The sequence below is a fragment of the Barbus barbus genome (assembly GCF_936440315.1).
Source record: "Barbus barbus genome assembly, chromosome: 9".
Classification (NCBI taxonomy): domain Eukaryota; kingdom Metazoa; phylum Chordata; class Actinopteri; order Cypriniformes; family Cyprinidae; genus Barbus; species Barbus barbus.
Window position 1 is genome coordinate 33,940,418 of NC_136737.1, and position 11,964 is coordinate 33,952,381.

Consider the following 11,964-nt stretch of genomic DNA (forward strand, 5'->3'; position numbering starts at 1 on the left):
AGTGTGCTCAAAGACAGTAGATAAAAGCGATGAGTTAGCAGTGTTGGAGAAGCTGATTGACTTTCAACATAAGAAACAAAAACGTTTTAGAAAACGGCAGAAGGTGTTTCAGAGCATCCGTTGTTATAAAAGAGACGGTTATAAGATAGAAAGACACCTGATAAGACCGGATAGAAGGGAGGCAATAGGAGGAGTTAGACATAAAGAAGATAAAGGGTAGAAGTAGCAGATGTGAAAACCACTCGCAAACGGACAAAACGATAGTTTTGATCTTCAAAAAGAGCAACATCTTTGGGCATAACCAAAATTATTTTTGATATTGAGAAACCAGTTGTTCCCGGGTTAGACCACCAGAGATCTAGCATTCAAAAATTGTAAAAGTTAACAATGGCATCCAATGAAATTGGCTATCAGACTGGAAATGGAACCATGGCGGAGAATGGAGAAGTTCTTCAAGCCGTTCCAGATACCTTAATTCAGGTTTGTGAATGTGTGATCTATTTAATATGGATGCTAATACAAGGTGTGACATTAACCTGTTAACCTTCACCAGTGCGTGAGCTCACTGAAGCGTTTTTTCCCCACTAGTTTAATGTTTATGAATGAATTTAACGTGAAAGAATATCATTAATCTTGGCAAACTATATATCATTCTGAAGGTCTAAGCCTCAAGCATCGACGACAGATCGCTGTTTTCCGATGGAAAGCTTATAAGGAATGTATTTGCTACATTTGTGTAAGCAGTACACATCAAAACATGCAGAGTAAAAAAGCCGTACGTACCTTTATCATTGTAATAACGAGCCACAAACGCATCCACTGCTGAAATCCCAGTTTAGTTAGAGAGGTAAGGCTCCACAGAACAACATCCCAGCGAGCACTTTTAGTCCAGCGAAACAATAACGTTGTAATAAGGATGAATATTCCTCTGTTTACATTTAATTTCTTCCGGAGTTATTGTTCGCGTCCGTTATGGAATAAATAACAAAAACAGCGTCTTGGTGGTAAAAAAAAAAAATCTCTGTTGGCACATCATTTTGGGCGTATTTCAGATGATACGAATTGTGTTAATGAAACAAATTAGTAAAATTATTTTGGTTTGCAATGTGATTGTGGCATCTGATGGATGGAGTAAAATGATCGGTGTGCATGGAATTATAACACTGATTGTAACAAGTGTATACAAATTATGCATTGATATTAGTATCAAGATGTTAGAAAGAGACGATTTTGTTATATGGTGTAAAATTATATTAATTGTAATTGATGCTATAATATTAATATGAACCAACATGCATCGGTTGCAGTGTTGTAACTTTAAGATCGGACAAATGCGGTGACTGAGGTGAGTGCTTTTATCCTGCTCTGAATGGTAGTGACAAGGATCAGGTGCACATGATGAGTAATAAGGAAACAGGTGAAAGTGATCAGTGAAGGTGGAGACGGGCCATTCTGTGACACTGAGTGATTTAGTACATTATAACCAGTTTCAGAACTTGAATAAAATTCCTAATATCGAGCTACATCAGGCCCGGACTTGACTGAGCCAGATCGGACACCGGGTGTAAGGGCTGTGGATCATCGTTGAACATCTCTCAGGATACCAGGTAAATATGGAGACATCTATTATGATACCTTAGGGAACTGAGATAATGATGTAATATTAGATGACCAGTCTTTAATTCGGTATATTAAACACAACAGAAACCAGACGTATGAAGAGAGAGATCCAGAGAAACTCCTGCAGTCCAACAGAGAAGTGATTGTGAAACTTGCTGAAGTGGCTTTCAAACAGCTGATGAAGGGCAATGTGATGTTCTATGAGGAGGACCTGATTGAGAGCGGCATAGACGTCACTGACGCCTCAGTGTATTCTGGGATTTGCACTGAGATCTTTAAGCAGGAATCTGTGATTCATCAGAGGAAAGTCTACAGCTTCATTCATCTGAGCCTTCAGGAGTTTCTCGCTGCTTTCTATCTGCTTTACTGCCATTTAATAAAGAACAAGGAGCCACTGCATGAATTCAGATCTTACAGATTTAATAAATTCTCTCTGTATGATCTACTTAGATCAGCAGTAATTAATGCACTGCAGAGTAAGAATGGAGAGCTGGATCTGTTCCTGCGGTTCCTGCTGGGCGTCTCACTGGAGTCCAATCAGAGACTCTTACAGGATCTACTGATAAACACAGAGAACAGCTCAGAGAGCATCAGAGAAACCACACAGTACATTAAAGAGAAGATCAAAGATGATGATGATCATGATGATAATGATCATTATCATCTCTCAGCGGGTCAATCCATCAATCTGTTCCTGTGTCTGCTGGAAGTGAAAGATCAGACTCTGTTCAGAGAGATTCAGGAGTTTGTGAAATCAGACAAACACTCAGAGAAGTATGTCACTTCTGCTCACTGCTCAACAATCTCCTACATGCTTCAGATGTCAGAGGAGCCGCTGGATGAGTTTGAGCTCAAGAAATACAACACATCATATGAGGGGAGAATAAGACTGATACCAGCTGTGATCAACTGCAGAAAAGCTCTGTGAGTGTTTCATCATTGACTGATTGAAACGTTTATTTCAAACATGTATATAAATATAGTCAAGACAAAACAATAAAACACAATACAAAATAATTTTAAGTTATACATGTCCAAAAAGGAGTAGGAAGAAGTATACGCTTATTTAATCCTACCCCTTCTCCACTCCGCATTGATAATAGTAATCAATATCAATAATCATCAAATCAACTTCATAATAACAATAATCATCTAATTAACTTCAAAACTCTGTCATCTCATCCTTGTCTTAATACACTCTTTTGACTTTCCTACATATATTTACAGTATATACAGGGTGCATCTCAATAAATTAGAATGTCGTGGAAAAGTTCATTTATTTCAGTAATTCAACTCAAATTGTGAAACTCGTGAAGTAAATAAATTCAGTGCACACAGACTGAAGGAGTTTACTTAAAAAACATGCTTTTGTCAACTAGCCTTCAGTTTTTAACTCTGAATCAATCAAATCATTGCAGAACTGTTCTCTAGACTCTCTAGGTCAATAATTATCAAAAAAATATTGATAATTTAAGAGAGATTGTGCAAAAAAATAACACTATAATAGTTATAAAGCTTAAAAAACAGTGTTGTATGAGAAATTGGCATTTATAACCACTAGATGGCAGCGTAAGACCACTAATGGCCTTATTAAGCTGTAAAACAGTACTGTTCAATGGCTACTGAAGGATTCAAGATAAAACATTATAAAATCACTGTTATAACATTTTAAACCTCATTGAGTCAAAGTTTACCATTTTGTTCATACAGACATATCAGCTTTTACAATTTTGCCAGATTATGATTACAGTGGAACCTGAAAATTACATCTAAACTCTTAAAAAGCAAATATGTGCAATTATCTTTGTTACCTATCACTTATTTTAAATATCAAACAACTGTGTTTGTGTTTGTGTGTTAGCAGGCTTAATGATTATTACTGTGAAAGTCTGACCATTTCATTTATGTGTGTGTGCATGTGTGTTTCTGTGTGTGTGTGAATATGCTTATAGAGCATTAATAGGCCAGTTTAATCATTTAATTTCAGTGTGTGTGCATGAGTGTTGTGTGTCTGTGAGCCTGCTCTCCATTTTGGATGTTTTTAACTGTCAGTCATACATCCAGGTTGACCAAGACCACCTTGAAGGGCGTCAATAGCACGAACCCCGGTTAATCGCTGCTTGCAGCTATATTTAGGGTTTCGTGCACGTAGTGCAGAAACCCTATTGTATTTGTTAGGATTTTTATTATTAGGGGTCCGTGCACGTAGTGCAGAAACCCTATTGTATTTGTTAGGATTTTTTTTTTTTCACTTAGGGGCGCTATAAGACAGAAAATACATATAAATGGTTATAACAAGGCAGCCGTTGGTCCGATCGACTTCAAAATTGGTATGCAGCGTCTTGGTCCAAAGGGGCACAAGTGTCTATGAGGACATTCACATATCTCAAAAAACATGGCCGCCATTGGCCAAAACAATTTAAGCACCAATTTGACAAGGTTAACGGAGTTCGATCGGAACGAAACTCGGTGGGCATGTTCGACTCATGGCCCTAAAGGTCTGTAAGAATTTTGAAAGAAATCGGCCACAAGTTGGCGCTAACGAGATTTTTGGCTCCGTAATCACATGGTGTTTTACATATCCACACATAATGCATATCATCTGATAGATCTCCTCATAATGAACAACTTTGCCTCTTAGACCAAAGCTGTCAATCAAATCGTTCATTAATTATTCAGAAATATGTCTAAAACCTACTTTTGCGAACTAGTCTCTGGTTTTTTGCTCAATTTCGATCAAACCACTGCAGTAATAATCTCTCTAGTCTCTAGATCAATAATTATCGAAAAAATGTTGAATTTTTTCCTTTGGTTAGCCATAATTGGCTAATTTCAAAAAAGAGGCGTGGCCACAAATACCCAACAGCATATAAAACCTAAACGAAAACTTTAAACTTTACGAAAGTTGGTGAAAACATGTGTCACATGATTGTGAACAAGCAAGAAAAGTTTCATCAAGATCGGACCATAGGTGGCGCTATAACAGTCAGAAAAGCCATCAAAAACACAATATTTCAACTGTACATGAAATTAACTGTAAAAAAAAACATCTTAGATATTCACAAATACATAAGTCATTCATATCACATGATAGATCTCATCATTCTGAACAACTTTGCCTCTAGGATCATTTCTGTCAATCAAACTGTTATTTAACTATTCGCAATTAGGTTTAAAACCTACTTTGGTGAACTAGTCGTAGGTTTTTCACCCAATCGCAACCAAACTACGGCCGAAATGTTCTCTGTCCAGGGCTTATTAATAATTATCAAAAAAATCTTTGAAATGTCCACTCACTTTTGTAATGGGGCCCAAAAACATTTAAAAGTCGAGGACCTATTTTACGAAAAATGCTATAACTCGTGAACGAAATGGGATATCTTCTCCAAACTTGGTACATATATATAACAGTAGGAACTTTGGTCAAAAAACAAAAAATACCACTCATCTGCCACTTGGTGGCGCTATAAGATCGAAAAAACTGTAACTGGGTAACCGTTGGTCCGATCGACTTGAAACTTGGTATGCAGTGTCTTTGTCTGACGTGGCTGAAATATCTATGAGGACATTCGCGTATCTCAAAAAACTTGAACCACCGATTAGGCACCTAGTAGACGAGGTTAACGGAGGTCGATCGGAATGAAACTCGGTGGGCGATGCACATTAAAAATGGCGCCGCTGATGGCAGCTATTGTGCGTTGCTCCTCAGTGTTTGTATAGTTTTTGTTTGTTTTTCCTGTTTTTTGTTTTTCAAATAAGATCAGTTTTACCAGGGATGATCTGCTGAACATTCGGCAGAACACACCACAAAATCTTCTACCGGTTTTTGATTTTTCGGACGTTTTGCTGGACATTGTAGTTGGCGGAGCCATAGCTCTGGTCAAACGCTACAGGAGGCGCAGACGGGGAAAGCGAGCCGGCGCGCTCGTGAAACTTCGTCAGCGCGGATTTAGAACGGCGTTGCCTAGCATCCATCTGGCGAATCTCTGCTCTCTACCCAACAAAACGGACGAACTCCTTCTGCTCTCCCGGACAAACAAGGACTTTTCTAACTCTGCTGCTCTATGTTTCACGGAAACCTGGTTGAATGGCGACATACCGGACAGCGCGATCCATCTGCCTAATTACCAGCTGATAAGAGCAGATCGGGACACAGAATCAACGGGGAAATTGCGCGGCGGCGGGACATGCTTTCACATCAATGAGAGGTGGTGTACAGATGTAGCTGTGTTAAAGAAGATGTGCTGTTCAGATCTAGAAACGCTCTTCATTAACTGCAAGCCGTTCTATTCGCCGCGGGAGTTCTGTTCGTTCATTCTCGTGAGTGTTTACATTCCACCGCAAGCACACGTGAGCACAGCTCTACAGAAACTCGCTGATCTGATCACAGAGAGTGAACAACAACACCCGGACTCTGTTTTAATCATTCTCGGGGACTTTAATAAAGCAAATCTCTCCCGTGAACTGCCAAAATACAGACAGCATGTTACATGTCCCACCAGAGACAGTAATATATTGGATCACTGTTACACAACAATAAAGGACGCATATCACTCGGTTCCACGAGCAGCTTTAGGACGCTCTGATCACTGTTTGGTTCATCTTATTCCATTCTACAGGCAGAAACTTAAGTCTGCGAAGCCTGTATTAAGATCTGTTAAAAGATGGACTAACGAAACAGAGCGGGATTTACAAGCCTGTTTCGACCTGACTGATTGGACTGTTTTTGAAGCTGCGGCAAATGACCTGGACGAGCTCACAGAGACTGTAACATCTTATATCAGTTTCTGTGAGGACATGTGCATTCCTACCAGGACTCATCTATTCTACAACAATGACAAACCATGGTTCACTGCCAAACTCAGACAGCTCCGTCAGGCCAAAGAAGATGCTCACAGAAAGGGGGATAAAGTCTTGTACAAACAGGCCAAATACACACTGGAAAAGGAGATCAGAGTGGCAAAGAGGAATTATTCTGACAAGCTCAGGAACAAATTCTCTTCCAGTGATCCTGCTTCAGTGTGGATAGGAATGAAGGACATCACCAGCTACAAAACACCACCCCCCAGCACTCTGGAGAATCAACACCTGGCAGACGACTTAAACGAGTTCTTTTGTCGTTTTGAACGATCACCCCACACCCACCCAGAACACCCCTCCACACAACCATTCACACCTCCAGCAACCCCTCTCTCCCCCACACCTACAATTCAAATCAGCGAAGACGATGTGTGCCAGGTCTTCAGGAAGAACAAAAGAAGGAAAGCACTTGGTCCAGATGGTGTGTCACCAGCCTGCCTAAAAATCTGTGCTGAGCAGCTGGCCCCCATCTTCACACAGATCTTCAATAGATCACTGGAGCTGTGTGAAGTCCCCTCATGCTTCAAACGCTCCACCTTCATCCCCGTCCCAAAGAAACACAAAATTACTGGACTTAATGACTACAGACCTGTGGCACTAACGTCTGTAGCCATGAAATCATTCGAAAGACTGGTTCTGGCTCATCTGAAGGACATCACTGGACCCTTACTGGACCCCCTGCAGTTTGCCTACAGAGCAAACAGGTCTGTGGATGATGCAGTCAACATGGGACTGCACTTCATCCTGCAGCATCTGGACAGACCAGGGACTTATGTGAGGATCCTGTTTGTGGACTTCAGCTCTGCTTTTAACACCATTATCCCGGAAACCCTTCAAAATAAACTAACTCAGCTCTCCGTCCCCACCTCCGTCTGCCAGTGGATCAACAGCTTCCTGACAGACAGACAGCAGTTAGTAAAGCTTGGCAAATTCACATCCAGCACTCGAACCATCAGCACTGGAGCTCCTCAGGGCTGCGTACTCTCCCCACTGCTCTTCTTCCTCTACACCAACGACTGCACATCTAAAGACCCCTCTGTCAAGCTCCTGAAGGTCGCAGACGACACCACACTGATCGGCCTCATCCAGGACGGTGACGAGTCTGCTTACAGACAGGAGGTTAAGGAGCTGGCTGTCTGGTGCAGTCTCAACAACCTGGAGCTTAACACGCTCAAAACGGTGGAGATGATCGTGGACTTCAGGAGAAACCCCCCTGCTCTCCCCCCACTCACCATCATGAACAGCACCGTGACTGCAGTGGAGTCATTCAGATTCCTGGGCACCACCATCTCTCAGGACCTGAAGTGGGATATTCACATTGACTCCATTGTCAGGAAGGCCCAGCAGAGGTTGTACTTTCTTCGCCAGCTGAGGAAGTTCAACCTGCCACAGGACTTACTGAAACAGTTCTACTCCGCCATCATTGAATCCATCCTCTGCACCTCAATAACTGTCTGGTTCAGCTCAGCTACCAAATCTGACCTCAGAAGACTACGGAGGGTAGTCCGGACTGCTGAGCGAATCATTGGTACAACCCTCCCCACTCTCCAAGAACTGTACTTATCCAGAGTGAGCAAAAGGGCTGGTAAAATCACTCTGGACCCCTCACATCCAGCACACAACCTCTTTGAACTTTTACCATCTGGTCGACGCTACAGAGCTCTGAGCACCAGAACGACCAGACACAGGAACAGTTTCTTCCCTCAGTCAATACATCTCATGAACACTCAATAAATAAACGTAAAACACACAACTAATACATTATCCATTCACCACACTCACTTATTTTATTTTTCTCATTTCTAATTTGCACATACTTGACCTGTACATACATAGTCGCCTATATTATATATATATATATTGTGTATTTTTTTTTTTTTTTTTTGCTGCTTTGTACATTGGTCATTGGCTATTTCCTGTTATTTTGTTTCATTACCTGTGTCCTGTCCTGTTACTGTCCTTCTGTTGCACTGTGGAGCTTCTGTCACTACAACAAATTCCTTGTATGTGTAAACATACTTGGCCAATAAAGCTCATTCTGATTCTGATTCTGATTCTGATTCTGATGTTCAACTCATGGCCCTGAAGGTCTGTAAGAATTTTGAAAGAAATCGGACACTAGTTGTCGCTAACGAGATTTTTTTGCTCTGTAATCGCGTGCTGTGTCACAAATCCACAAAATACACATATCATTCGATAGATCTCCTCATAACGAGCAACTTTGCTACCAGTTCTTTCGATGTCAATCAAATAGTTAATTAACTATCCTCAATTATGTTAAAAACCTACTTTTGCGAACTAGTCTCTGGTTTTGGTCAATCTCGATCAAACCACTGCAGTAATAATCTCTGAACTCTCTAGATCAATAATTATCAAAAACAAGTTGAATTTTGTCCTTTGGTTAGCTATAAATGGCTCATTTAAAAAGTGGGCGTGCCCACACATACCAAAACGCCTATAAAACTTAAACGAAAACTTGAAACTTTACGAAAGTTGGTGAAAACATGTGACATATGACCGTTAACAAGCATGAAAAGTTTCATGGACATCGGACCATAGGTGGTTCTTTAGCAGTGAAAAGGGTCTTCTGAAACAGTATTTCTAAGGGAAATGACCTCAAATTGCAATAAAATGTTAATAACATTCACTTATACACTACAACTTCATATCATCTGATAGATCTCCTCATTCTGAACAAGTTTGCCTCTTGGACTAATGCTGTCAATCAAATCGTTCATTAATTATTTACAAATGTGTTAAAAACCTACTTTTGCTAACTAGTCTGTCTTTTTGCTCAATCTCGATCAAACCACAGCAGTGATATTCTCTGGAGTCTCTAGATCAATAATTATCAAAAAATGTTGATAATTTAAGAGAGATTGGGCAAGAAATAAAACTATTATAGTTAAAAAGCTTAAAAACAGTGTTGTATGAGAAATTGGCATTTATAACCACTAGATGGCAGCGTAAGACCACTAATGGCCTTATTAAGCTGTAAAACAGTACTGTTCAATGGCTACTGAAGGATTCAAGATAAAACATTATAAAATCACTGTTATAACATTTTAAACCTCATTGAGTCAAAGTTTACCATTTTGTTCATACAGACATATCAGCTTTTACAATTTTGCCAGATTATGATTACAGTGGAACCTGAAAATTACATCTAAACTCTTAAAAAGCAAATATGTGCAATAATCTTTGTTACCTATCACTTATTTTAAATATCAAACAACTGTGTTTGTGTTTGTGTGTTAGCAGGCTTAATGATTATTACTGTGAAAGTCTGACCATTTCATTTATGTGTGTGTGCATGTGTGTTTCTGTGTGTGTGTGAATATGCTTATAGAGCATTAATAGGCCAGTTTAATCATTTAATTTCAGTGTGTGTGCATGAGTGTTGTGTGTCTGTGAGCCTGCTCTCCATTTTGGATGTTTTTAACTGTCAGTCATACATCCAGGTTGACCAAGACCACCTTGAAGGGCGTCAATAGCACGAACCCCGGTTAATCGCTGCTTGCAGCTATATTTAGGGTTTCGTGCACGTAGTGCAGAAACCCTATTGTATTTGTTAGGATTTTTATTATTAGGGGTCCGTGCACGTAGTGCAGAAACCCTATTGTATTTGTTAGGATTTTTATTATTAGGGGTCCGTGCACGTAGTGCAGAAACCCTATTGTATTTGTTAGGATTTTTATTATTAGGGGTCCGTGCACGTAGTGCAGAAACCCTATTGTATTTGTTAGGATTTTTATTATTAGGGGTCCGTGCACGTAGTGCAGAAACCCTATTGTATTTGTTAGGATTTTTTTTTTTTCACTTAGGGGCGCTATAAGACAGAAAATACATATAAATGGTTATAACAAGGCAGCCGTTGGTCCGATCGACTTCAAAATTGGTATGCAGCGTCTTGGTCCAAAGGGGCACAAGTGTCTATGAGGACATTCACATATCTCAAAAAACATGGCCGCCATTGGCCAAAACAATTTAAGCACCAATTTGACAAGGTTAACGGAGTTCGATCGGAACGAAACTCGGTGGGCATGTTCGACTCATGGCCCTAAAGGTCTGTAAGAATTTTGAAAGAAATCGGCCACAAGTTGGCGCTAACGAGATTTTTGGCTCCGTAATCACATGGTGTTTTACATATCCACACATAATGCATATCATCTGATAGATCTCCTCATAATGAACAACTTTGCCTCTTAGACCAAAGCTGTCAATCAAATCGTTCATTAATTATTCAGAAATATGTCTAAAACCTACTTTTGCGAACTAGTCTCTGGTTTTTTGCTCAATTTCGATCAAACCACTGCAGTAATAATCTCTCTAGTCTCTAGATCAATAATTATCGAAAAAATGTTGAATTTTTTCCTTTGGTTAGCCATAATTGGCTAATTTCAAAAAAGAGGCGTGGCCACAAATACCCAACAGCATATAAAACCTAAACGAAAACTTTAAACTTTACGAAAGTTGGTGAAAACATGTGTCACATGACTGTGAACAAGCAAGAAAAGTTTCATCAAGATCGGACCATAGGTGGCGCTATAACAGTAAGAAAAGCCATCAAAAACACAATATTTCAACTGTACATGAAATTAACTGTAAAAAAAAACATCTTAGATATTCAAAAATACATAAGTCATTCATATCACATGATAGATCTCATCATTCTGAACAACTTTGCCTCTTGGACAAAAGGTGTAAATCAAATCGTTCATTCATTATTCAGAAATATGTTTAAAACCTACTTTTGCGAACTAGTCTCTGGTTTTTTGGTCAATCTCGATCAAACCACTGCAGTAATAATCTCTGAACTCTCTAGATCAATAGTTATCGAAAAAATTTTGAATTTTGTCCTTTGGTTAGAATTGGCTCATTTCAAAAAGGAGGAATGCCCACACATACCCAACAGCCTATAAAACCTAAACGAAAACTTTAAACTTTACGAAAGTTGGTGAAAACATGTGTCACATGATTGTGAACAAGCAAGAAAAGTTTCATCAAGATCGGACCATAGGTGGCGCTATAACAGTCAGAAAAGCCATCAAAAACACAATATTTCAACTGTACATGAAATTAACTGTAAAAAAAAACATCTTAGATATTCACAAATACATAAGTCATTCATATCACATGATAGATCTCATCATTCTGAACAACTTTGCCTCTAGGATCATTTCTGTCAATCAAACTGTTATTTAACTATTCGCAATTAGGTTTAAAACCTACTTTGGTGAACTAGTCGTAGGTTTTTCACCCAATCGCAACCAAACTACGGCCGAAATGTTCTCTGTCCAGGGCTTATTAATAATTATCAAAAAAATCTTTGAAATGTCCACTCACTTTTGTAATGGGGCCCAAAAACATTTAAAAGTCGAGGACCTATTTTACGAAAAATGCTATAACTCGTGAACGAAATGGGATATCTTCTCCAAACTTGGTACATATATATAACAGTAGGAACTTTGGTCAAAAAACAAA